We start from the raw sequence: 26,304 nt of genomic DNA, 5'->3' as shown, positions 1-26,304 counted from the left end.
TAATAATAATCACAGTAGTTGTCGAAGGTGCAACAAGTCAGCACCTCAGGAGTAAATGTCAGTTGGCTTTTCATTGTCGATCATTGAGTGTATCTCTACCGCTCCTGCTGTCTCTAGAGAGTTGAAAACAGCAGGTCTGGGACAAGTAGCATGTCCGGTGAACAGGTCAGGGTTCCATAGCCGCAGGCAGAACAGTTGAAACTGGAGCAGCAGCACAGCCAGGTGGACTGGGGACAGCAAGGAGTCATCATGCCAGGTAGTCCTGAGGCATGGTCCTAGGGCTCAGGTCCTCCGAGAGAGAGAAAGAAAGAAAGAAAGAAAGAAAGAGAGAAAGAGAGAATTAGAGAGAGCATACTTAAATTCACACAGGGCCCCGGATAAGACAGGAGAAATACTCCAGATATAACAGACTGACCCTAGCCCCCCGACACATAAACTACTGCAGCATAAATACTGGAGGCTGAGACAGGAGGGGCCAGGAGACACTGTGGCCCCATCCGATGATACCCCCGGACAGGGCCAAACAGGCAGGATATAACCCCACCCACTTTGTCAAAGCACAGCCCCCACACCACTAGAGGGATATCTTCAACCACCAACTTATCATCCTGAGACAAGGCCGAGTATAGCCCACAAAGATCTCCGCCATGGCACAACCCAAGGGGTGGCGCCAACCCAGACAGGAAGATCACGTCAGTGACTCAACCCACTCAAGTGACGCACCCCTCCCAGGGACGACATGGAAGAGCACCAGTAAGCCAGTGACTGCGCCACTGTAATAGGGTTAGAGGCAGAGAATCCCAGTGGGAAGAGGGGAACCGGCCCGGCAGAGACAGCAAGGGCGGTTTGTTGCTCCAGAGCCTTTCCGTTGACCTTTACACTCCTGGGCCAGACTACACTCAATCATATATGACCTACTGAAGAGATTCAGTAAAGCCTTAAAGGTTGAGACCGAGTCTGCGTCTCTCACATGGGTAGGCAGACCATTCCATAAAAATTGAGCTCTATAGAAGAAAGCCCTGACTCCAGCTGTTTGCTTAGAAATTCTAGGGACAATTAGGAGGCCTGCGTCTTGTGACCGTAGCGTACGTGTAGGTATGTACAGCAGAACCAAATAGGAAAGATAGTTAGGAGCAAGCCCATGTAATGCTTTGTATGTTAGCAGTAAAACCTTGAAATCAGCCCTTGCCTGAACATTTCATCCAGGTTGCTGCCCCTGTTTGTGTGAGTCACTCACTCTGTGGGATAATGGATCAATTGTGCAGCAGGATTAGTCAGGAGAATGGTAAATAAGAGATGTAATCTCAGACAAAGCACCCTATTCCCTATATAGTGCACTACATTTGACTAGAGCCCACAGGGCTGTGGTCAAAAGTAGCGAGCTATATAGGGAGCTATATATATTGTCTTCTCAACATTGCCACGACATCTCTAACAACTCACTCTCCTCCTCCTGCTGTGATAGCAGGGTTGTTGTGACTCAGTGCAATCAAACAAGTCAAATACTGTACAGGAAAGATGTACAGAAAAACAACATATTGCACATACTTTCTGAGGGAGATAAAAAAAAAACTTCTTCCCAAATGGCACCGTATTCCCTATAAAGTGCACACCTTTTGTACACTATATAGGGAATAGGGTGAATTTGGGACATAGCCCCCACTCAGCACAGACAAACCCAATGTCGTCGATTCCCATCAGTGTGGCCTTTGGCAAACTGCCAGTCCCAATGAGAGGGCTCTGACCCATTGAGTGATCCATCGTTCATGGCGTCTATTAGGTCAGTCTCGGGACATCAAAATGGCAATGAAGCTTTAACCTTTAGCCCTGTCCCTGTCTTGGCTGAATTGAATTACAGCGCTGAATTGAAGTTGGGAAATGTTATTCACAAGGTCGACAGGGCTGGAATATCTGAGGTTCCAAGGTGCAGAAACACTTGTCTGTCTGCCTCTAACTCCTTCCTGTCTCTCAACCCTTATTTTTCCTCCTCTTTTCTCTCTAGTCTGTGTTTCTTTTTATTATTGTCTGCTTGTCTTTGTCTGTCTGTGTCTTTTTTGTCTTTATTTTGATATCTCTCTCTCTCTCTCTCTCTCTCTCTCTCTCTCTCTCTCTCTCTCTCTCTCTCTCTCTCTCTCTCTCTCTCTCTCTCTCTCTCTCTCTCTCTCTCTCTCTCTCTCTCTCTCTCTCTCTCTCTCTCTCTCTCTCTCTCTCTCTCTCTCTCTCTCTCTCTCTCTCTCTCTCTCTCTCTCTCTCTCTCTCTCTCTCTCTCTCTCTCTCTCTCTCTCTCTCTCTCTCTCTCTCTCTCTCGACATTGTGTGTGGGTATGATGGTCTGTCCCTTGTTTATCTCAGATAGACAGCCTCGAGGTCCAGATTAATCTTCTGCCCGGGGTGAGGAAACAAAGCGGAAAAGGGGAGGAGATGAGGGAGGACGTAAGGGGACACTTGGGGTCAGTGAGGGAAGGAGAGGGGAGAAGGCGAGAGGGGACAGGGTGGGGAGGAGAATGATGGTGTATGAGGGTCAGTGAAGGCTTTTAGGGGTCAGGAGGGTTGAGTGAGTGAGCACTTCAAATCTGCACTAAATCAAGAGTGAAGCAGAATATACTGCTATTGCCAAAGGGTCAAGTTGTTTTTTTCAGATTTGATTCAGATTGTCAAGGTTGAGAACCTTCTTGCGCATCAAGAAGGACACAGGGAGATCAGAGCCACGGACGACAGGCACATGAAGCGAATGATGAAACGTGATTACATTGTGAGAGCAATTTCACAGAGAGGTGAGACAGAGGAGAGAGAGAAACGGAAGACAGAGAAGGAGAAAATGAGAGGGAGAAAGAGAAGGGGGCAGACAGAGAGAGAGTGAGAAAGAGAGATAAAGAGAGAGAGGAGGAGGTGAGACAGACACCTGAGATGCAACTGAAATTTTGTGGGTGGGGAGAGAGCGAGAGAGGATGGAGGAAGCTTGCCTTGAAGTGCTGGGCATCTGCATTATCTGAATTAGCCCATCAGAATTATACCTACGGAGTAGCGTCGTCTATGGAGGAACTTTGAATGTCTTTTAATGTTGTACTAGAGAAAACGTTAGCTAGCTAACAATCTTGTGTGTGCAGAGCAGCACTAGAATTCAAAACCTTTTTGTAGTTAATAAATACAATGAGAAACGTGATAACTATAGTGTCCTTAACTAGTATTGGAAAAGTTAATGCATTCTCTCCCTAATTTCTGAATCATGCTTGTCCAGTTGTCAGTAGGCTACAGTAACCTATGCTTCAAAGGGGAGGGGCAGGTACCCTACATACACCTACTAGGAAAGATTTTCAGCTGGCAGGCAGACGCTGGAATACGTTTCTGAGTGACAGAGTGAGGGCTTTGCATAGGCGCTTTGTTGCCTGGAACGTTTAAAAAAAAATATTAACCCGGTTCCTATGCTTTTAAAATAACAGTTTGGTTCCGGAACAGTATAGATCACTTTTGTTTCCGGTTCGGGTTCTGTTCCTCAAACAATTTCGTTATTTTCCTGTTTTCGGTACTGTTCCCTGAACCGGTTCCAACCCTTGCAATGGACCAAGGACAAATAAAAGACTGAACCTCTCAGCTGTCAGCTCCGACACCTGAGGGTAAACACGATGCCAAAGACTAGGCTTGACAGCTTCGCCACTGGAAGGACATAAGTACAGATGTAGGCCCAGTGGCAGTGATCAATGTGAAGAGCGCCAAAGCGATGTGTGGCACTGTGTGTGTGTACTGTATGTGTGCGTGCATATGTGTGAATGCGTGTTAGAAGTAGTATAGTGAAGCGAGGGAATTTGATTCCACTTTTTCATTCAGCCGCAGCACACGACGTACTGTAGGGCAGAGAGAAAGGTCAGTATCGAAGCAGCTAGAGAAGACAACAGTTGAATGCACATTTCTATTTAAGAACTACTGTTTCTATAAATGTATGCTTCTAAGAATAAGAGCACATTGTCCGCTACAGTAGTTCTCTGTTGAAATGGGCTGTACCTTAAAAGCACAAAAAAGCAGAGCCATTTCTATACAAATGAACTAGTACTCTATCTGTAACATCGAATGAAGCCTACGCTGCATCTGCTATATTCCAGATTTGACAGAGGTTTGATACCTCTGTCCCCACTATCCATCATCTCTTCATTCTACCTTATGAATGGGCATAAAAAGCCCCTTTCGCTTTCATCTCCCTCAAAATGCAAATGACAGGCAGAACGGTGGCAGTCAGTGCACCGTGTTCAGGGGCCTTCAGAGCTGACCATTTGCATAGCGACTGTCTCCGGGGCCGTGCACGCTAATAGAAACCCTCTGACAGTGATAAAGAAGACGGTGGAGAGACAGACCAGCAGGAGACCCTCTGTATTTGAAATGTACATATTTAAAAAAAAAAAACTTTATTTAACAAGGCAAGTCAGTTAAGAAACAATTCTTATTTACAATGGCAGCCTACCAGGGAACAGTGGGTTAACTGCCTTGTTTAGGGGCAGAATGACAGATTTTGACCATCTCAGCTCAGGGATTCGATACAGCAACCTTTACTGGCCCAATGCTCTAACCACTAGGCTACCTGCCACCCCAAAAGACAGAACGCAACCTTCACAAAGCCTTAATATAAAACCACAGCAGGTATGATAAGAGTGAGCCGACCTGGCACATGTTTCTTGAGGAATCAGTGTGGAAAAATGTCCACATAATAACGGATTTGGATTCAAAAGCCACCAACTAAAAGGGATTGACTCTGCTTTGCAAAATGATCAAAAAAACAAAAAGCAAATTCTTATTTTTGACACATTTTTCTGTTTAAGAGGAATAATTTATTTAAAATGTAGCCGGTGTGAGTCACTGAAAACACACACGACAACAGCAAGTCACAGCGTGTGTTAATCTCTCAAAGCAGGACCCCGATCTCTCCCCCTCTCCCTCTCTATGGCTACATATCTCATCTCCTCCTTTCTCTTTTTATCTGCCTGAATAACAGACAAATAAAGGGAAGCGGATTGGAGGCTGCCCGCCTAGATCAGAGGACTTCAACCACACAACCAGCAAGGAACTCAGAGAGATACAGTGCCTTCAGAAAGTATTCATAACCCTTGACTTATTCCACATTTTGCTGTGTTATGGCCTGAATTCAAAATTGATTAAATATATTTTTTTATGAACCATCTTCACACAATACCACATAATGACAAAGTGAAAACATGTTTTTTTTTAAAAATTAAATACAGAAATATCTCATTTACATAGAGTACCAGTCAAAAGTTTGGACATACCTACTCATTCAAGGGTTTTTCATTATTTTTACAATTTTCTACATTGTAGAATAATTGTGAAGACATCAAAACTATAAAATAACACATATGGAATCATGTAGTAACCAAAAAAAGTGTTAAACAAATCCAAATATATTTTATATTTGAGATTCTTCAAAGTAGCCACCCTTTGTCTTGCTGACAGCTTTACACACTCTTGGTATTCTCTCAACCAGCTTTACTTGGAATGCTTTTCCAAAAGTCTTAAAGGAGTTCCCACATGTGTTGAGCACTTGTTGGCTGAATTTCCTTCACTCTACGGTCCAACTCATCCCAAACCATCTCAATTGGGATGAGGTCTGGTGATTGTGGAGACAAGGTCATCTGATGCAGCACTTCATCACTCTCCTTCTTGGTCAAACAGCCCTTACACAACCTGGAGGTGTGTTGGGTCATTGTCCTGTTGAAAAACAAATGATAGTCCCAGTAAGCGCAAACCACAAGGGATGGTGCATTGCCGCAGAATGCTGTGGTAGCCATACTGGTTAAGTGTGCCTTGAATTCTAAATAAATCACTGACAGTGTCACCAGCAAAGCACCCCCACACCTCCTCCTCCATGCTTTACGGTGGGAAATACACATGCGGAGATCATCCGTTCACCTACTCTGAGGTTGGAACCAAAAATCTCAAATTTAGACCAAAGGACAGATTTCCACCGGTCTACTGTCCATTGCTCGTGTTTCTTGGCCCAAGCAAGTCTCTCCTTCTTTGTGGTGTCCTTTAGTAGTGGTCTCTTGGAGTAATTCGACCATGAAGGCCTGATTCACCCAGTTTCCTCTAACAGTTGATGTTGAAAGTTAATAGAACTTTGTGAATAATTTTTTTAGGCTGCAATTTCTGAGGCTGGTAATTCGAATGAACTTATCCTCTGCAGCAGAGGTAACTCTGGGTCTTCCTTTCCTGTGGTGGTCCTAATGAGAGCCAGTTTCATCATAGCGCTTGATGGTTTTTGTGACTGCACTTGAAGAAACTTTAAAAGTTCTTGAAATGTTCCGTATTGACTGACCTTCATGTCTTAAAGTACTGTTGTTTCTTTGCTTATTTGAGCTGTTCTTGCCATAATATCTTTAACCAAATAGGGCTATCTTCTGCATACCACCCCTACCTTGACACAACTGTTTGGCTCAAATGCATTTAGAAGGAAAGAAATTCCACAAATTAACTTTTAACATGCAAACCTCTTCATTGAAATGCATTCCAGGTGACTACCTCGTAAAGCTGGTTGAGAGAACGCCAAGAATGTGCAAAGCTGTCTCATCACATTGAAGAATCTCAAATACAAAATATATTTTGATTTGTTTAACTCTTTTTTGGTTACTACATGATTCCATATGTGTTATTTCATAGTTTTGAAGTCATCACTATTATTCTACAATGTAGAAAATAGTAAAAATAAAGAAAAACCCTAGAATGAGTAGGTGTGTCCAAACCTTTGATTGGTGCTGTAAGTATTCACAGCCCTGAGTCAATACTTTTAAGAGGTCTTTCTGGGTACGTCTCTAAGAGCTTTGCACATTTGGATTATGCAACATTTGCCCGTCGTTCTTTTCAAAATTCTTCAAGCTCTTTCAAATTGGTTGTTGATCATTGCTAGACAACCATTTTCAGGTCTTGCCATAGATGTTTAAGTAGATTTAAGTCAACACTGTAACTCGGCCACTCAGTGACATTCTTCGTGTTCTTGTCAAGCAACTCCAGTGTAGATTTGGCCTTGTGTTTTAGGTTATTGTCCTGCAGAAAGGTGAATACATCTCCCAGTGTCTGGTGGAAAGCAGACTGAACCAGGTTTTCCTCTAGGAATTTGTCTGTGCTTAGCTCCTTTCCCTTTCTTTTTTTTTATCCTGAAAAACTCCCCAGTCCTTTATGATTACAAGCATACCCATAACATGATGCAGCCACCACTATGATTGAAAATATGGAGAGTGGTACTCAGTAATGTGTTGTATTGGATTTGCCCCAAGCGTAACACTTTGTAGTCAGGAAGAAAAGTGAATTGCTTTGACACATTTTTTGCAGTATTACTTTAATGCATTGTTGCAAACAGGATGCGTGTTTTTGAAAATGTGTATCATCTACCGGCTTCCTTCTTTTCAATCTGTCAATTATGTTAGTATTGTGGAGTAAAACAATGTTGTTGATCCATCCATCCTCGCCTATCACAGCCATTAAACTCTGTAACTGTTTTAAAGTTACCTTTGGCCTCATGGCCACCATTGGCCTTCCTCCCCGACAACTGAGTTAGGAAGGACACCTGTATCTTTTCAGTGACTGGTTGTATTGATACACCATCCAACGTGTATTTAATAACGTCACCATGCTCAAAGGGATATTCAATGTCTGTTTTTTACATTTTTACCTATCTACCAAAAAGTGCTAGGCATTGGAAAACCTCCCTGGTCTTTGTGGTTGAATCTGTGTTTGAAATTCACTGCTCGCATGAGAAACCTTACAGATAATTGTATGTGTGGGGTACAGAGATGAGGTAGTCATTAAAAAAGAATGTTAAACACTATTACTGCACACAGAGTGAGTCCATGCAACTTATGTGACTTGTTAAGCACATTTTTACTCCTGAACTTATTTATGCTTGCCATAACAACAGGGTCGAATACTTATTAACTTCATTTAAAAAAAAAAATGAATAACAGAATTCCATTTTGATATTATGGTGTATTGTAGTCACCTGGAATGCAGGCTGTAACACAACAGAATGATGGAGAAAGTCAAGCGGTGTGAATACTTTCAGTGTATGGGGTGAGTCTGTGATGTCACAAGTAGTAAGATGCATGAGTTTATCTAACTAAAGCTAGGGTTTCAAAACTGCTGGTCATTTACTAAAGTTACCGGAACGTTCAGTCATTTTGGTAATTACCAGGTAATCTATGGCAATCTATGGTTTGTAAGGTATACATAAATAACGACATAAAATGTAATAATGCATAGTATTAATTTTGTATGTGTCCATATTGTCCAATAGTTTCTAATGGATAGACCATATGGTTCAATGATAAAAGCATCTAATCAACAATGGCATTTTTTTTCAATTAATTCTGCAACTCTTCTAACTACTGAATTGTTTCACAACTGCCATCTGCCACCTGCCACCTGCCACCTGCCACCTGCCACCTGCCACCTGCGCCAAAACATTTAGAACAAACAAATATTGACATAGTAAAAAAAATGTAAGTGTGTAAAAAAATATAAAGGATATTTCATGCTGTTTCCCTCATATTAAACATCAGTGGAATTCACTAAATTGATGGTTTGCATTTAGGATCATGTTTTCCATCTTTTTCATTATAGATTTTTGAATTGGAAATCATCTTATTTGATTACTTTCTATATTTGAAATGTGAAAAGGCCACACAGATGGCCTGTGATAATCTGAAGAACCGCAAAAGGCCACTAGATGTCATGTGATAAAATTCACCAAAAATGTAAAAGTTATCAAAATTCTTGAAAGTTACCAGCAATATGCCCTCTCTTTGCAACCACAACTTGAGATTAAACCATGAATAAAATATGGATGGAGCAATTAATCAAAAAAGAAAATTCTAACAGGAGACAAGTAGAGAATTATGAGGAGCCTTTAAATGGCTTTTTGCAGACATTGTGGGAGCCACTAATTGGAGTAAAGCTTGGTAAAGCACACACACACGCACGCACACACACACACACACACACACACACACACACACACACACACACACACACGCACACACGCACACACGCACACACGCACACACGCACACACGCACGCACACACACGCACAGTCTCTAGACACAACAAACACATCATAAATGAAAGAAAACATGAAAAGAACATCCGGAGCACACTGTTCAAATTGAGCATTTGGAAGTCAATGGATTCTGAAAGGTTCCATAAATATCACCTGTTCTGGGACATGTAAATCAATGTTGATGAGACTAAGTTTTGGCACTTAATCAGATGTTTGCCAAGGATATAGTGTAATCCATTCAGATATGATCACCGAGCGGGCGCCCATCTGACCATGGCCGCGGGCCACTTTAATAAGGAGCAGGGAGCCTGTCCAGGTGAATAATGATTTGAGTGACACACACACACACACACCACACAAGCACGCACGCACACCACAACAACAAATGGAGCCAATTAGCGGGGGCAGTGAGAGGTTCACCTTGTAGCTGAGAGTATAGAGAGCAGACAACTCCATCACGTCATACCTCACATATGTACACGTGTACCATTAGAAGGAACACACACAGACCAGGTGCCGAGACAACAGATCTCATAGGACCAGAACAAATGCAGCATGACAGCTCCTAATACATCATATTACGTGACCCTTGTTTTACAGTGACCTGCACAAAATGGACCGGTCGTAACATGCATCATTATTGAAACACAATGACCCTGAAAAAGCAATATCAGTAGAGCATCAACAGTGAACATGGTTTCAAAATAGGTCGGCGTGTGGGAGGGGAGGTGACAATAGGAGCAGGAGGGAGGGCAGAAAGAACTAGAAGGAGCAGATTGAGAAAGAGACAAGAAGCGAAAGAGACACAGAGAAACAAATATGTGGAAAAAGAGATGCAGGCACAGATATTGAAAAATAAAGTATGTGCAGTAGAGGGCGGGAGGGAACATTAAGAAAACAGAGAAACTATGACAACCATCAAGGGTCCCAGGGAGAGAACTAGAAATGGAAAAAGACACACATTAGCTATGTTTCCATCCAATTGGCAACAGATTTGTATTATTCTACAATCCGCATAAAAACAAAGGCACATTTCCCTACCAGAGATTTGTTTCCATCAAACAGACTTAGTGTGGATAAAAAGCTGTGCGTGACGACGTAGTGCACATCAAAATAACTTTTGCAGTGAAATTCCCATGTACCGATTCAAATAATACATGTTAAATGGGTTTCCATCGCATTTTCAACTCTACTGATGGCTTTGTCAAAAAACAGTAGCGGTATACACTGTGTACAAAACATTATGAACACCTGCTCTTTCCCATGACAGACTGACCAGGTGAATCCAGGTGAAAGCGATGATCCCTTCTTGATGTCACTTGTTAAATCCACTTCAATCAGTGTAGATGAAGGGGAGGAGACAGGTTAAAGAAGGATTTTTAAGCCTTGAGACATTGATTGAGTATGTGTGTCGTTCAGAGGGTGAATGGGCAAGACAAAATAATCAAGTGCCTTTGAACAGGATATGGTCATAGCTGCGGGAAGCAGGGGTGCAGAGGTTGCTGCAGCACCCCCTGAAAAATCAGAATATTTATATATATATATACAGTGGGGCAAAAACTATTCAGTCAGCCACCAATTGTGCAAGTTCTCCCACTTAAAAAGATGAGAGAGGCCTGTAATTTTCATCATAGGTACATCATAGGTACTTCAACTATGACAGACAAAATGAGAAAAAAAAATCCAGAAAATCACATTGTAGGAATTTTAATGAATTTATTTGCAAATTATGGTGGAAAATAAGTATTTGGTCAATAACAAAAGTTTATCTCAATACTTTGTAATATACCCTTTGTTGGCAATGACAGAGGTCAAACGTTTTCTGTAAGTCTTCACAAGGTTTTCACACACTGTTGCTGGTATTTTGGCCCATTCCTCCATGCAGATCTCCTCTAGAGCAGTGATGTTTTGGGGCTGTTGCTGGGCAACACAGACTTTCAACTCCCTCCAAAGATTTTCTATGGGGTTGAGATCTGGAGACTGGCTAGGCCACTCCAGGACCTTGAAATGCTTCTTACGAAGCTACTCCTTCGTTGCCCGGGCGGTGTGTTTGGGATCATTGTCATGCTGAAAGACCCAGCCACGTTTAATCTTCAATGCCCTTGCTGATGGAAGGAGGTTTTCACTCAAAATCTCACGATACATGGCCCCATTCATTCTTTCCTTTACACGGATCAGTCGTCCTGGTCCCTTTGCAGAGAAACAGCCCCAAAGCATGATGTTTCCACCCCCATGCTCCACAGTAGGTATGGTGTTCTTTGGATGCAACTCAGCATTCTTTGTCCTCCAAACACGACGAGTTGAGTTTTTACCAAAAAGTTATATTTTGGTTTCATCTGACCATATGACATTCTCCCAATCTTCTTCTGGATCATCCAAATGCTCTCTAGCAAACTTCAGACGGGCCTAGACATGTACTGGCTTAAGCAGGGGGAGACAGGGGGTGTGGTTCTGGGATTTTTGCTCACCGTTCACTTGTGATCATTTTGACCCCACGGGGTGAGAGCTTGCGTGGAGCCCCAGAACGAGGGAGATTATCAGTGGTCTTGTATATCTTCCATTTCCTAATAATTGCTCCCACAGTTGATTTCTTCAAACCAAGCTGCTTACCTATTGATGACCAAATACTTATTTTCCACCATAATTTGCAAATTAATTCATAAAAAATCCTACAATGTGATTTTCTGGAATTTGTTTTCTCATTTTGTCTGTCATAGTTGAAGTGTACCTATGATGAAAATGACAGGCCCCTCTTTTTAAGTGGGAGAACTTGCACAATTGTTGGCTGACTAAATACTTTTTTGCACGACTGTATATATATATATACACACACAGTACCCAGTGGCAATCTTAGCATGTTTATTTTATTTTATTTTACCTTTATTTAACCAGGCAAGTCAGTTAAGAACAAATTCTTATTTTCAATGACGGCCTGGGAACAGTGGGTTAACTGCCTGTTCAGGGGCAGAACGACAGATTTGTACCTTGTCAGCTCGGGGGTTTGAACTCGCAACCTTCCGGTTACTAGTCCAACACTCTAACCACTAGGCTACCCTGCCGCCCATGTAAATCTTGGTGGGGCAAAAAATAGAAAAGTGGGATGCATGCCAGCAAAGCCCCTACACAACACAACACTAAACAATACATTAATTGCACTATAACGGTGACAAACGGTGCCAACAAACTGTTAAGGTCTACATGAAGTTGTCCCAACAGCAGAGTCCCAACAGGTGTCCCACACCTTACCACTGCTACACCTGGCTAACAGCGGAGCCTTGTCTGGCAGCAAAACAGTTCATTCAGCCTTATTTACTGCCTTTAAAAAAAACAGCTGATATGGCTTCTAATGACAATTGAGATGTACAAACTATGGCATAAGGGGATGGATGACAAGCGGATAAGAGGCAATCCGTAATTTCGATTAAGACATTAAATGAGCGAGCTAGGATGAACGTAACGTTCGTCAATATAGCTATATGTTTAGCACTTTTGAAATGTACAGTGACAGAATTAAGTACGGGCTGTTCTTCATGGGTAACTTTTGTCATCAAAATCTGGCATTCTCTAGATTTATGGTGCTTTCAAAACAACTGGAGGCCGGATTTACAATTACGACTTGGATGACCATTCAAAACATATTTTCCCCAGTAGGAGCTTGTTTATTCCTGACTTCCCAGTTGTCTTGAACTCACTGAAGTCAAGTTTTCGCAGTTCTGAGTTAAGAGTTGTTTTGAGCACAGCACAAATCATGCTTCATTGACAACAAGGCCAATGTTGAATGTTTATCATTTAAACTTGGAAAAGAGCCCCTTAATCCCAGATTTGGGACCACATAGCCACTGTCACTGATTAGACCGATGGAAATCTGTCCTTTGGTCTGATGAGTCCAAATTTGAGATTTTTGGTTCCAACCGTCGTGTCTTTGCGAGATGCAGAGTAGTGATCTCCGCATGTGTGATCTCCGCATGTGTGGTTCCCACGTGAAGCATGGAGGAGGAGGTGTGATGTTGTGGGGGTGCTTTGCTTGCTGGTGACGACACTGTCAGTGATTTATTTAGAATTCAAGGCACACTTAACCAGCATGGCTACCACAGAATTCTGCAGCGATACGCCATCCCATGTGGTTTGCGTTTAGTGGGACTATCATTTGTTTTTCAACAGGACAATGACCCAAAACACACCTCCAGGCTGTGTAAGGGCTATTTGACCAGGGAGAGTGATGAAGTGCTGCATAAGATGACCTGGCCTCCACAATCACCCAACCACAATCACCCTCAGAGCTACAAAATGGTATATCATACATGACAGTTGAGGAACAATGGGAAAGTCATTTTGCTTTGTAAGATGATAAACTTGTAAACTCACTTTTGAGAAAAGGGCCTTTGAATGTTATGGTAATACTATTGTAGAGCCTTTCTTTGTCTACACCCATTCAGCACCCTCTTAAGCTTTAGCCCCACCCATCTCTTTAAGGGTTGATCAGAATGTACTAACAGCAGTCAAGCACTCAAGCTAACTTGCCAGCTACTTCCAGACATCTAAGTAAGAGAGAACATCTCACTGAACATTACTCACCCTGGCAGAGCTGGTTAGGCTGTTATGTTATACAGAGCGTCGGTGACTGTGCAACTGTGTTGTCAGATTGTCAGTTTGTAAATTCAGAGCATTTTGTGTTCAGAGCGCACACCGGACGCTCTGGCTGATGAGTTTACTGATGTTTACTGACACCCTGCCATATTCAACTGGCGTTGAAGGTTCGTAAATTCATCAGTTATTCTGCGCTCTCAGGCACACTCAGACGAGAGTGATCTGGAATCGGAGTAGATGGCCAGACTGAATTTACGAACGCACCCAAAATGGTTTCTTGCATAGTGAAGTCTTTTGTTAAGACATGTAGCTAGCTACATAATAATCACAACTCGTGACCTTACTACCCTGCATGAATCTGCAGGTTGCTAACCAACCAGGTTCAATGTTAGCTAGCTAACATTAGGCTATAGCTAGCCAAGCAAATTGCGCTTTCTGTCAAAATTAGAAACGTGTAATATCTGAAAATGTAGCTAGCTAAACTATCTTACCCATATACTGTACATCCTTCATGGTTGGACGCGTCTCCTGTCGGATGCCATGGTTGCCCTTAGTTTGAAGACGTAATCCGGAGACAGGTGTTTTCTCAATCTCCTTAGCTATCTTCCTCGAATTCCACTGATTTCAAAACTCAGTCCTCCAGAAAGTGGAGAGCAACGCTTATGCAGTTTTAATACACAATAAAAAAAAATTAAAGCAGCATTAGACAGGATTACCTAGACATACTGACCAGCTCAAATAGGCAGACGCCGCTATATGGCATACCAATCCAAACTCATCTCTTGGTATGACCAGCCCACTCATTATCTCAGACAATCATGGCTAGCGGGAAGGTTGCTGCCTTTTTTTTGGCTAAACCAATTGATTTGTATTTACAGATGGCATACACGTTATTATCAAGTCACATGAAAGTTCTCTCCTGTGAAATAGTGACTCGCGACATACGCCTAGTTTGCTGAAACGGTCACATATGTGGGAACTCCTTCAAGACTGTTGGAAAAGCATTCCTCATGAAGCTGGTTAAGAGAATGCCAAGATTGTGCAAAGCTGTCATCAAGGGTGGCTATCAAAATATATTTTGATTTGTTTAACAATTCCATATCTATTTCACAGTTTTGATATCTTCACTAATAGTGAAAACAAAGAAAAACCCTTGAATGAGTACTGTAGGTGTGTCCTACATATACTCCTGGTTGAGTATATACTGTATAATTGTACAAAGAATATATTTTTCCACAAAGGTAGTGCGCTGGGCCTTTACTAGTCCTGTATTAGCGGACTGATATAGCTGTCTATAGAGCAGGCAACAAAATACATTCTGGAAAGGAACAAAGAGGCAGGAAGCCAGGAAAGAGGCAACCAGACAGAGAATAGAGAGGGATGGAGCTAGTCAAACGTAGGCGATCTCTGTGGAAACGGCTTAAGCGGAAAGATAAAAGGGGTGAGTGAAGAGGTGAAGGAGGGAGAGGTGGAGGAAGAGGAGGGCTCAGAGACTCAGCTCTCCTATCTGTGTGTGGTGGTGGAGGGGGGGGGGGGGGGGGTGGATGAGCATTTCGCAGCTTCGCTCTCGCCCCCTTCAAACATGCAGTTTACATTTACAAGTTTTCATATGACCCCTTGCTGAAATCTGTCAATTAAAAAGCAGAGCTCTTTTAGAAGGGCAGGAAGTGATTTAATAGATCAACACACTCGTCTGACACTTCTCTCTTCTTTCTTCTCGCTCTCGCTAAGTAAACCTTAAACATGGAAACGGCAACGACGCACATGTGTAACAGAAACTCACTGCAGCCTTGAGCTGTGATGAAGACCCTCAGGCACATATTCATCTTCACGTGTTATCTTTAAAACCAGAGATCAAAGACAGACAGGGGCTGCTGTTTGAAGTCTAATTAAACTGTCGTTCTCCCCCTTGGCTTGCGAGCGGCCGACGGCAAGCAACACCGTAGACTACATAGAACAGGGTGCCATTTGAGACACCTCCATAGTGTAATCAGTGCTACTTTTTTTTATTTTTTTTTACTTCACCTTGATTTATCCAGGTAGGTTAGTTGAGAACAAGTTCTCATTTACAACTAAGACCTGGCCAGGATAAAGCAAAGCCGTGCAACACAAACAACAACACAGAATTACACATGGAATAAACAAACATACTGTCAATAATACAATAGAAAAAGTCTATATACAGTGTGTGCAAATGAGGTAGGATAAGGGAGGTAAGGCAATAAATAGGCCATAGTGGCGAAATAATTACAATATAGCAATTAAACCCTGGAGTGATAGATGTGCAGAAGATGAATGTGCAAGTAGAGATACTGAGGTGCAAAGGAGCAAAATATATAAAATAAATAACAATATGGGAAATGAGGCAGTTGGATGAGCTATTTACAGATGGCTATTTACAGATGGGCTATTTACAGATGGGCTATGTACAGGTGAAGTGATCTGTGAGCTGCTCAGACAGCTGGTGCATGAAGCTAGTGAGGGAGATATAAGTCTCCAGCTTTTTTTTGTTCCAGTCATTGGCAGCAGAGAACTGGAAGGAAAGGCGGTCAAAGGAGGAATTGGCTTTGGGTGTGACCAGTGAACTATTCCTGCTGGAGCGTGTGCTACTGGTGGGTGCTGCTATGGTGACCAGTGAGCTGAGATAAGGCGGGGCTTTACCAAGCAAAGACTTATAGATGACCTGGAGCCAGTGGATTTGGCGACGAATATGAAGCGAGGGCCAGCCAATGAGAGCATACAGGTCACAGTGGTGGGTAGTATATGGGGCTTTGTTGACAAAACGGATGGCACTTTGATAGACTGCATCCAATTTGCTGAGTAGAGTGTTGGAGGCTATTTTGTAAACGACTTCGCCGAAGTCAAGGATCGGTAGGATAGTCAGTTTTGCGAGGGTATGTTTGGCAGCATGAGTGAAGGATGCTTTGTTGCGAAATAGGAAGCCGATTCTAGATTTAATTTTGGATTGGAGATGCTTAATGTGAGTCTGGAAGGAGAGTTTACAGTCTAACCAGACACCTAGGTATTTGTAGTTGTCCACATATTCTAAGTCAGAACCGTCCAGAGTAGTGATGCTGGACGGGCGGGCAGGTATGGGCAGCGATCAGTTGAAGAGCATTCATTTAGTTTTACTTGCATTTAAGAGCAGTTGAAGGTCACGGAAGGAGAGTTATATGGCATTGAAGCTCGTCTGGAGGTTAGTTAACACAGTGTCCAAAGAAGGGCCAGAAGTATACAGAATGGTGTCATCTGCGTACAGGTGGATCAGAGAATCCCCAGCAGCAAGAGCGACATCATTGATGTATACAGAGAAAAGAGTCGGCCCGAGAATTGAACCCTGTGGCACCCCCGTAGAGACTGCCAGGTCCGGACAACAGGCCCTCCGATTTGACACACTGAACTCTATCAGAGAAGTAGTTGGTGAACCAGGCGAGGCAATCATTTGAGAAACCAAGGCAAACACACAAACCAATCAAAAACCAGACCCTTACTGTCTGTCGATGAAAATTCCATTCATGAAGTAGAGCTCTGTAGAGGATAGAGCAAGGTTGGACTTAATGGAAATGACTCACTCTGTCATACTGTTCTAACCCAACACATGGAGAGCAGAGAGAAGACACTATAAGCTCATCTGACTCAGAACAGAGAGCAATCATTTGGTACTCACACACAAAATAACCCCAAATCATACCTTCCTGTCACAGTAACCTTCCAATATACTGTCACTGTAATATTACATTCTACACTTTTTCCTGATTTCCAGACGTATGTAGGCATCCTGGAGTACTGCAATGTGACTTCAAGCAGAACAGCTCCCAGTTGAATTCAATTCAACAACTGTCTCATCTACAGAATAGCCCATCACTTAGAGCAGGGATGGGCAACCCCCCTTTTGTAGGCCCATGGATCAATTTCCAAAACACTCAGCCGGGGTCCCAACAGTTGAGAGTTAGAATAATAGAATACACAAGGTGCCATTTCGAAATGTGGTTGTTCATCAGCAGTTTATCTCTTGTTGTGCCTGTCACTCAATTAGCTCATGTCAGCTAACATTTTAGGATTGGTAAATGAGTCTAGCTAGCTATCTAAATTTGTAGTAATCGTGGTTTAAATTACCAACCAGTGCGCACCCATTGATTTTGTTAGTCTCTCTCACTCCACCCCGTGGATTTTCTTTACAATTGCATGAAATTAGTTATAATAATGGTGAAATCTTCTCTCTGCCCCGTGGCAAAATGTGTAGCATTGCAGGACATTTACTCTAAAACATTGTTTTTCTTTCCGCTGTCAAGCAGGGGGCTGCTAAAATGTTTGTCCGCAAGGTGGGGGGAGCTCCCCCAACAAAATTTCACTTAGGGCCCCCAAAAGGCTAGGGCCAGCTCTGACTGCATGTGTGAGTATGGATGTGGGTATGCAGATCCGCGAGCCACATAGGGGCAAGGGGTCAGAAGAGACCAAGTGTCACAGTTATAATTTCCCTCTGTCACGGTGCTCTACTATGACTTGCAGTGTGGTTACTCCCTCACAGCTTAAATGCAGGAAGCGGCAGCTGAGCCTGCCTGACATGTCTAGGGAAGGTCTGACTCCCGGATTAGCTATGTGTGATTTCCATTCTAAGGCCAGGTTGAAGCTTTCTATAAGAAACATTTATGTTTTGAAAATTTCAAATTGTTTGCATAGTCAACTTACACACAGCACTGACAAACCCACTTACCCAACCAGACATGCCACCAGGGGTCTTTTCACAGTCCCCAAACCCAGAATGAATTCAAGGAGACGTACAGTATTATACAGAGCCATGATTGCACGGAACTCCCTTCTCATATTGCTCAAGTGAACAGGAAACATGGCTTTAAAAAACAGATAAAGCAACACCTCACAGCACAACACCTCTCCCCCATGTGACCTAAATAGTTTGTGTGTATGTACTGATAGATCCTAGGAATGTAAAGGTAATATATGAACATCTAAATAACACATGTAGGCCTAGAATAGTAGGTCTCTTTGTTGAGTCGGTATAGAACCTTTAAGTTATATCTTTATTGTTTTAAATGTGTGTAGTTCTGCCCTTCTCTATTACTGTTCTATGTCATGTTTCATGTTCTGTGTGGACCCCAGGAAGAGTAGCTGCTGCTATCGCAACAGCTAATGGGGATCCTAGTCAAATACCAAATACCAATTCCACAATCCATCAGGTCTGACCAAGGCAGCCAGGGAAAGGTTAGGTTATCAACCTGTAATGGATTTCGCTGGCGTTTCTCAGGGTGCTGTTTTCCCCTCTTTCCCGGTCTTATAAGCCTCGGTGCAGACTCCCTGCTTTATTTCTGTCTGCCTGGAGTATAGGACATCCGGGGGCTGCATTCTGCAGCTAAAACTCACCTGATAGGATCAGACACACTCACAGGGAGCGTGGAGTGGCCCAAATGTTTAACACCCTTTCCCAGGTCCATTTCACCACGCCTGGCTGTCACGAGATAAGGTTGCAACCCCCTCTAACACACACACGTCAATACATAGTAGTCAATAATACAAACACACACACACACACACATACACACACACACACACACACACACACACACACACACACACACACACATGAATGAGCATACAGCTGTACAGTGCCTTGCGAAAGTATTCGGCCCCCTTGAACTTTGCGACCTTTTGCCACATTTCAGGCTTCAAACATAAAGATATAAAACTATATTTTTTTGTGAAGAATCAACAACAAGTGGGACACAATCATGAAGTGGAACGACATTTATTGGATATTTCAAACTTTTTTAACAAATCAAAAACTGAAAAATTGGGCGTGCAAAATTATTCAGCCCCTTTACTTTCAGTGCAGCAAACTCTCTCCAGAAGTTCAGTGAGGATCTCTGAATGATCCAATGTTGACCTAAATGACGAATGATGATAAATACAATCCACCTGTGTGTAATCAAGTCTCCGTATAAATGCACCTGCACTGTGATAGTCTCAGAGGTCCGTTAAAAGCGCAGAGAGCATCATGAAGAACAAGGAACACACCAGGCAGGTCCGAGATACTGTTGTGAAGAAGTTTAAAGCCGGATTTGGATACAAAAAGATTTCCCAAGCTTTAAACATCCCAAGGAGCACTGTGCAAGCGATAATATTGAAATGGAAGGAGTATCAGACCACTGCAAATCTACCAAGACCTGGCCGTCCCTCTAAACTTTCAGCTCATACAAGGAGAAGACTGATCAGAGATGCAGCCAAGAGGCCCATGATCACTCTGGATGAACTGCAGAGATCTACAGCTGAGGTGGGAGACTCTGTCCATAGGACAACAATCAGTCATATATTGCACAAATCTGGCCTTTATGGAAGAGTGGCAAGAAGAAAGCCATTTCTTAAAGATATCCATAAAAAGTGTCGTTTAAAGTTTGCCACAAGCCACCTGGGAGACACACCAAACATGTGGAAGAACATCTGGTCAGATGAAACCAAAATTGAACTTTTTGGCAACAATGCAAAACGTTATGTTTGGCGTAAAAGCAAAACAGCTGAACACACCATCCCCACTGTCAAACATGGTGGTGGCAGCATCATGGTTTGGGCCTGCTTTTCTTCAGCAGGGACAGGGAAGATGGTTAAAATTGATGGGAAGATGGATGGAGCCAAATACAGGACCATTCTGGAAGAAAACCAGATGGAGTCTGCAAAAGACCTGAGACTGGGACGGAGATTTGTCTTCCAACAAGACAATGATCCAAAACATAAAGCAAAATCTACAATGGAATGGTTCAAAAATAAACATATCCAGGTGTTAGAATGGCCAAGTCAAAGTCCAGACCTGAATCCAATCGAGAATCTGTGGAAAGAACTGAAAACTGCTGTTCACAAATGCTCTCCATCCAACCTCACTGAGCTCGAGCTGTTTTGCAAGGAGGAATGGGAAAAAATGTCAGTCTCTCGATGTGCAAAACTGATAGAGACATACCCCAAGCGACTTATAGCTGTAATCACAGCAAAAGGTGGCGCTACAAAGTATTAACTTAAGGGGGCTGAATAATTTTGCACGGCCAATTTTTCAGTTTTTGATTTGTTAAAAAAGTTTGAAATATCCAATAAATGTCATTCCACTTCATGATTGTGTCCCACTTGTTGTTGATTCTTCACAAAAAAAATACAGTTTTATATCTTTATGTTTGAAGCCTGAAATGTGGCAAAAGGTCGCAAAGTTCAAGGGGGCCGAATACTTTCGCAAGGCACTGTATGTATGTTTTCAAGAACTCTCCGGTTTGCCCTCCACTATTGAATAATCCTGATTTCAATTGAGATGAGTACAAGACTCACTACTCTCCTTAGGGCAGATCACCGACAGGCAAGTGTTACTCACGCTTAAAGTGCTCACCCTTACAGCCACTTCTATTAAGCGGTCATATCGGTGAGTTTCGTTGAGATATACGCGTAGTTAATTTTCTATGGTGGGTTCCATGGAAAACCAAATAGAATGTAGAACCATGTCTATTCTACGAGTTCTATTTTTGTAGCTGGCAAGAAGCCCTGAATCACTGATTCAGGTACAGAGGCAGTAAAAGAGGGGTGGAGTCAGAACATAGCGAGACCCAGTGATAGGGCAGCAGCTGTTCTGTGAGAGTGAAGGGAGCGGGTAGGGGTGCACAGCAGCCTTTAACTGTTAACCAATCACAGAGGCCTCAGGCAGATCATGAGTAATTAAGCAAGTGATGGTCCCTCAGCATCCAGAGAGAGAGGGAGAGAGATGTACAGAGAGACGGACAAAAGTGAGGAAGGAAAAAAAGAGAGAGAGAAAATAGAGAGAGATAAATAGAGAGAGCGAGGGAAAGAAAGAGAGAGAGAGAGAGACAGAGATACATTTAGAGAGTGAGAGGCGAGAGTTTGTGAGTTTGAGCACACTCTCTGTGGCTGAGTCTTTGAAAAGGGAGACGATGTGGGCTCAGTCATGTTGTGTCATATCGTAAATGTGAAGGCAGGGGGACAAGTTTCTGACAGACGGCTCAGCAATAGTAAAACTCTGCACAGTTGCGGCGCGGGAGGAGATGGAGTAGTGAGTGTGAGTGCGGAGCGGGTGAAAACAGCTGTTGACGGACAGTTTTGTGGAGCTGAGTGAAGGAAAGCAGCGGAGCAGACAACATCAGGGCTGACTGAGACAGTTTGGACTGGGAACCTCGGAGTGACAGGGATAACAGGATTGATAGACTTCATGGGGTCAAAGGCTTGATGTTGATGTGAGTACGTTTTTTTTGCCTTTTGTGTTATATTTGTTGTCCTGTGTTTTTGGATTGTTTTACTCTTGTTGAAAATCAAGTCCTCTAATACCAAAAAACTAACCGTGTAATTGATACAAACGTGATGATAAAAAAAAAGTCTAAAGAAAAAAGATCTGCAGAAAATGGTGAAAATGGTTATTGGAAAATGGTGATATGATTCTGCATATTAATACATAAAATGGTTGTTATACCCAAATGTTCAACAGCAATAAACAAGTCATTTGAGTTTTCAAAATGGAAAAGGACACTATTGGTATAGCAGAGTATTTTTTCTTCCAAAGGTTGTCATATTAAAGAGAACGATTATAATGATTTCTTAATCAAAACAGATCAGGCATGATTAGTATCAAGACAGAGAGAGCAGGTGCAGAACTGTGTTGTCCTCTATCTAATCATCTTAAGGGTAGCATCTCTATTCACCACTGAGTTTGACATCAAAATATATTTCACCCTTATTTGCACCATTAAACATCTCTGTGGAGAGTGCATACGTGTAGCCTTCGACCAATAAGACAGCACACTGCTGGCCTCCTCTGACCAGTGTGAGCCTCAAGGGGAGGGGGGGGGTAGTGTCAGATTCTGTCTGTGAGATAAGACCCCCCCCGCCCCCCCCCCCCCCCCCCCCCCCCCCCCCCACCCAGGGTGGCATGGTGCACAAAAGGAAATAACCACAGAGCCTTAAAGCCAATCGAAAACCAGCAGTTACTCATTTAGTACTTCCCAGACAATTACAGAATTATTCCACCTAGAAATGTAGTTCATAGAACACTTGTTCTCTATTAGTGTGAGGGGTGAGAAAGACCAGCGTCCCAACTATATTTCAGTATTTCCATTTCTAAGAAACCAAGAGACTCTAGCCTACTGGAACACGCTCCCATGGCGTGCTCCTACTGTCTCCTGCTACACACTACAGCACAGCCACATGTAGGGCATACGCAGCATCATAACCCCTTGTTAATACAGTCCTGGCTCCGTTGCTATCTTCTCTAAACCCAACGCCACCACGCTTCCTAGTAAGCAGCTGTTGGCACAGTTGGTCGCAGCAGCTCCGGGGGCTTAATTTGGACCCCCTGCCACCCAGGCCACCACCCCAACACAACGAGAAAGGCCTTGCGTCAGCCACAACTGGTGAGCCACATGTGCAACGGATACGGAGCGATAACATGGGACAGGACAGGTGGTTCGCAAAAACACAGTTAAAGGGCAATGAAAACAGAAAAGAGGCCAATTCAGCAAACATTTTTTTCGATATTGATAAACAGAAAGTAAGATTTAATTTCTTATCTGTCAGACTGTCAGTAGACTATATAGAGCTGTCAATGAAACTGACGGATAGCGGACTCTGGAAAACAGCAATGCTTTAACGGAAAAGACTACCCAGGTTACATAAACTACGCCTAACTTGACGTCAGAACATTTAAGGAGCAGAAAACAAAAGATAAACAACTTTCTTCTTTAGACAAGCTTTACCTTCTACTAGGTTCCCAAGGCACCACACTGTGCAGCTCTCTTTAACAACTGTCTCAGGCGTGGAAAGATTTCCCAGACCCTCCCTTTGACAACCATGTGTTCATATTATTTCAGTTGAACTTTTGATACTTAAGTATATTTAAAACAAAAATACTTTTCGACTTTTACTCAAGTAGTATTTTACTGGGTGACTTTCACTTTTACTTGAGTCATTTTCCAATAAAAAAGTGGGTACTTTTTCCACCACTGGCCAGCAGCAACATCTTGACTGTTGTATTCCAAAAAAAAATCATAAAAACTGCACTTTTTCTTTTCTACTAGCACTTTGCTAATAACTATTTTATTGAGGGAAAATGTACTTACTACGACGGTGATATTTAGTTGGCTCGCCTAGCTATCTTAATCGACCCTGTCCAATTTAAACCTTCATGGAGGGAAGAGTAGAGAAAGTATGGTTGCATCCCAAATGGCACGCTATTCCCTACATAGTGCTCTACTTTTGACCAGTTCTGCACCTAATGGGGAACAGGGTGCCATTTGGGACACACTTGAAGAAACTCAGATTAAGCCCTCTATAAATCCACATGTCAGGTGAGCTACGGGTTGGTTCTAGAGCACCGAGCATCCTAATATGTCCGCCTGCCGTCTCATTTGCTATTGTTTCGATGAGCACGGTCATTTCAGAATCAGTGGGAGGTGCACTGCTAACCTACATGCCATTTCTGGCATCATTGGTATGTATGCAGCCTCCAAGTCAAGATTCAATCAAGCCACGCTCTATGCATTCCCCAGCATCCCACAAAAAAAAGTACTGATAGACGAAGTCATGGCCATATATCCGCTTCTATACTACAGAATCCCCTACTTAAGTCCTGTCAGATACCCCTGACAAACGTCATCTTCCATTCACGACTGTTGATAGATAAACATAGACACACACATACATACATTAATATATATATATATATATATATATATATATATATATATATATATATATATATATATATATATATATATAGGACTCATATATAGGACTTATACCTTTCTCCAAGAAGACCTGTCAGATCAGTAGGCTAGCAGTGAACAGTGACTAGTGGTGGCTTGTTTGGTGACTCATTGTAATGGTTGGAATTAAATGAACGGAAGAGTACTAAACACATTTCAAACACGTTGTTTCTTTGCAATGTGCTTGATACCATTCCATTCCGGCCATAACGATGAGCTGTCCACCCCTCACCAGCCTCCACTAAAACAGACCATGCCCTGTTTTCAGACTGACTGGCTGAGACATGCTGCACATTATGGTGTTAGTTTTTTTTTTGTTGAGCGTTTGTCGCCTGTTGCAGACATGGACAGACACGGCGTGGACAGAGAAATGACGTTTCTATATCACGGAGAAATCACCTCTCAATAAATCTCTCACAGACCCGTGATGATTCAAATGGGTCCTCTCCTCATGCAAAACGACAGGCAGCTCATTAGCCAAGTAAATTAAATCTGAGGCCCCGGATCAGCATCATCTTTATGACAAAGGACGTTTCTAGGATACCGACCGGCTCGTCGTGTGTGTGCCGAGACTGGAGAGACACAAGTGTCCAGTTGTTGCTGCTACAGTAGTATTAAAAGACAGCCGGCAGAATACTGACCGGCAGACATCACACCGCAGTAGGCTGACGATGTACATTTTGGGGGATTTTAGCGGGTTCTTTGGCACGGCAGCAGCAGCACTAGTGGTGGCGAGGCCTGTGGAGAGTGGTGTTGAACAAACGGTCACTCGGGCAGCCACGGCCGACAGAGAGAGAGAGAGAGAGAGAGAGAGAGAGAGAGAGAGAGAGCGAGAGAGAGAGGAGAAAAGGGAAGAGAGAGAAAGAAAAAGGGTTAACAGAGAGACCACAGAGAAAGAGGGGGTGGGAGAAAAAGAGAGATAGGATGAAAGGAAATTATTGATACAGGAGGGAAAGGGTCGGGAGAGAGAGAGAGAGAGAGAGAGAGAAGAGAGAGAGAGAGGTAGGGAGAGAGAGAGAGAGAGAGAGAGGAGAGAGAGAGAGAGAGAGAGAGAGAGGGAGGGAGAGAGAGAGAGAGAGAGAGAGAGAGAGAGAGAGAGAGAGGGGAACGAAAAACTACAACCGGTGATTAGGATAGAGAGTAAGAGAGACAGACAGACAAGAGAGCGAGATAGAGGGCAAATACAGGTCAATGCTGCTGGGGGCACTGTATTGGTATGCAGATGCACACACACATAGGCAAACACATGTCATACACACTCCATTCCAACCGCATATGAGCTAATAGATGTGACAGGAAGCTAACACATTGCACATACACACACCTGCAACATAAAACGATTATGTCACAAACAGATGCTTTTAAATGGTTTCGTGTTCTTGTGCTTTACGCGAGTGGAACAACACCTCGCCCCAGGAGTCAATACAAACACCCAAGCTGACAATCATGCTATCCTCCTCTCCCAATACACATTATGTCGTCTCCATGTTAGCTGTTGCCTGTGGTCCCGCCTGGCTAATTGACAGTTCAAGTGTTGAGGGTGACGGACTGAGACAAGACGAGATGCAGCCAGTCTGTGATGTGTTAGGCGCTGTAAGCTCACACACCCATGCAGGCAGGGCTCCCAGGACCAGTCCTTTCGGTCATTTCCGTCGTGTAAATGGGTTGAAGAAATGACCACTTAGACTATCAACACCTCTTAAAATGCCATTACACTCCTCTCGCTCTCTCTATCTTGGCTTGCAAATCTTTCTACACATATTGTTAACCCACACCCACTACTCAGACAACACACACAACGACGGACAAATATCTGACCCCGGCATGTCTGTTTCTGTTTTCTGATTCTGACAGCTCCTTGCCCCATCTTCTACTCTTGTCTCTAATGTGTCCCAGCATGCTCTCTGGCCC

At 43.1% G+C, this 26,304-nt stretch overlaps 1 protein-coding gene across 1 annotated transcript in view; it reads left to right on the top strand.

The window, feature by feature from the left end:
* The first annotated feature begins 21,414 nt into the window (after window positions 1-21,414).
* The window catches only part of drd4-rs (dopamine receptor D4 related sequence), a 28,268-nt gene continuing 23,378 nt past the window's right edge, over window positions 21,415-26,304 (top strand). The window contains exon 1 of the mRNA XM_021563452.2: window positions 21,415-21,873. The gene's annotated coding sequence lies outside the window, so the exon portion shown is untranslated. The remainder of the gene's footprint in view (window positions 21,874-26,304) is intronic.

This window comes from Oncorhynchus mykiss, chromosome 15 (genome assembly GCF_013265735.2).
Source record: "Oncorhynchus mykiss isolate Arlee chromosome 15, USDA_OmykA_1.1, whole genome shotgun sequence".
Taxonomy (NCBI): domain Eukaryota; kingdom Metazoa; phylum Chordata; class Actinopteri; order Salmoniformes; family Salmonidae; genus Oncorhynchus; species Oncorhynchus mykiss.
Note: the sequence above shows the minus strand (reverse complement) of the source record. Positions and strands in the feature narration are given on the sequence as shown.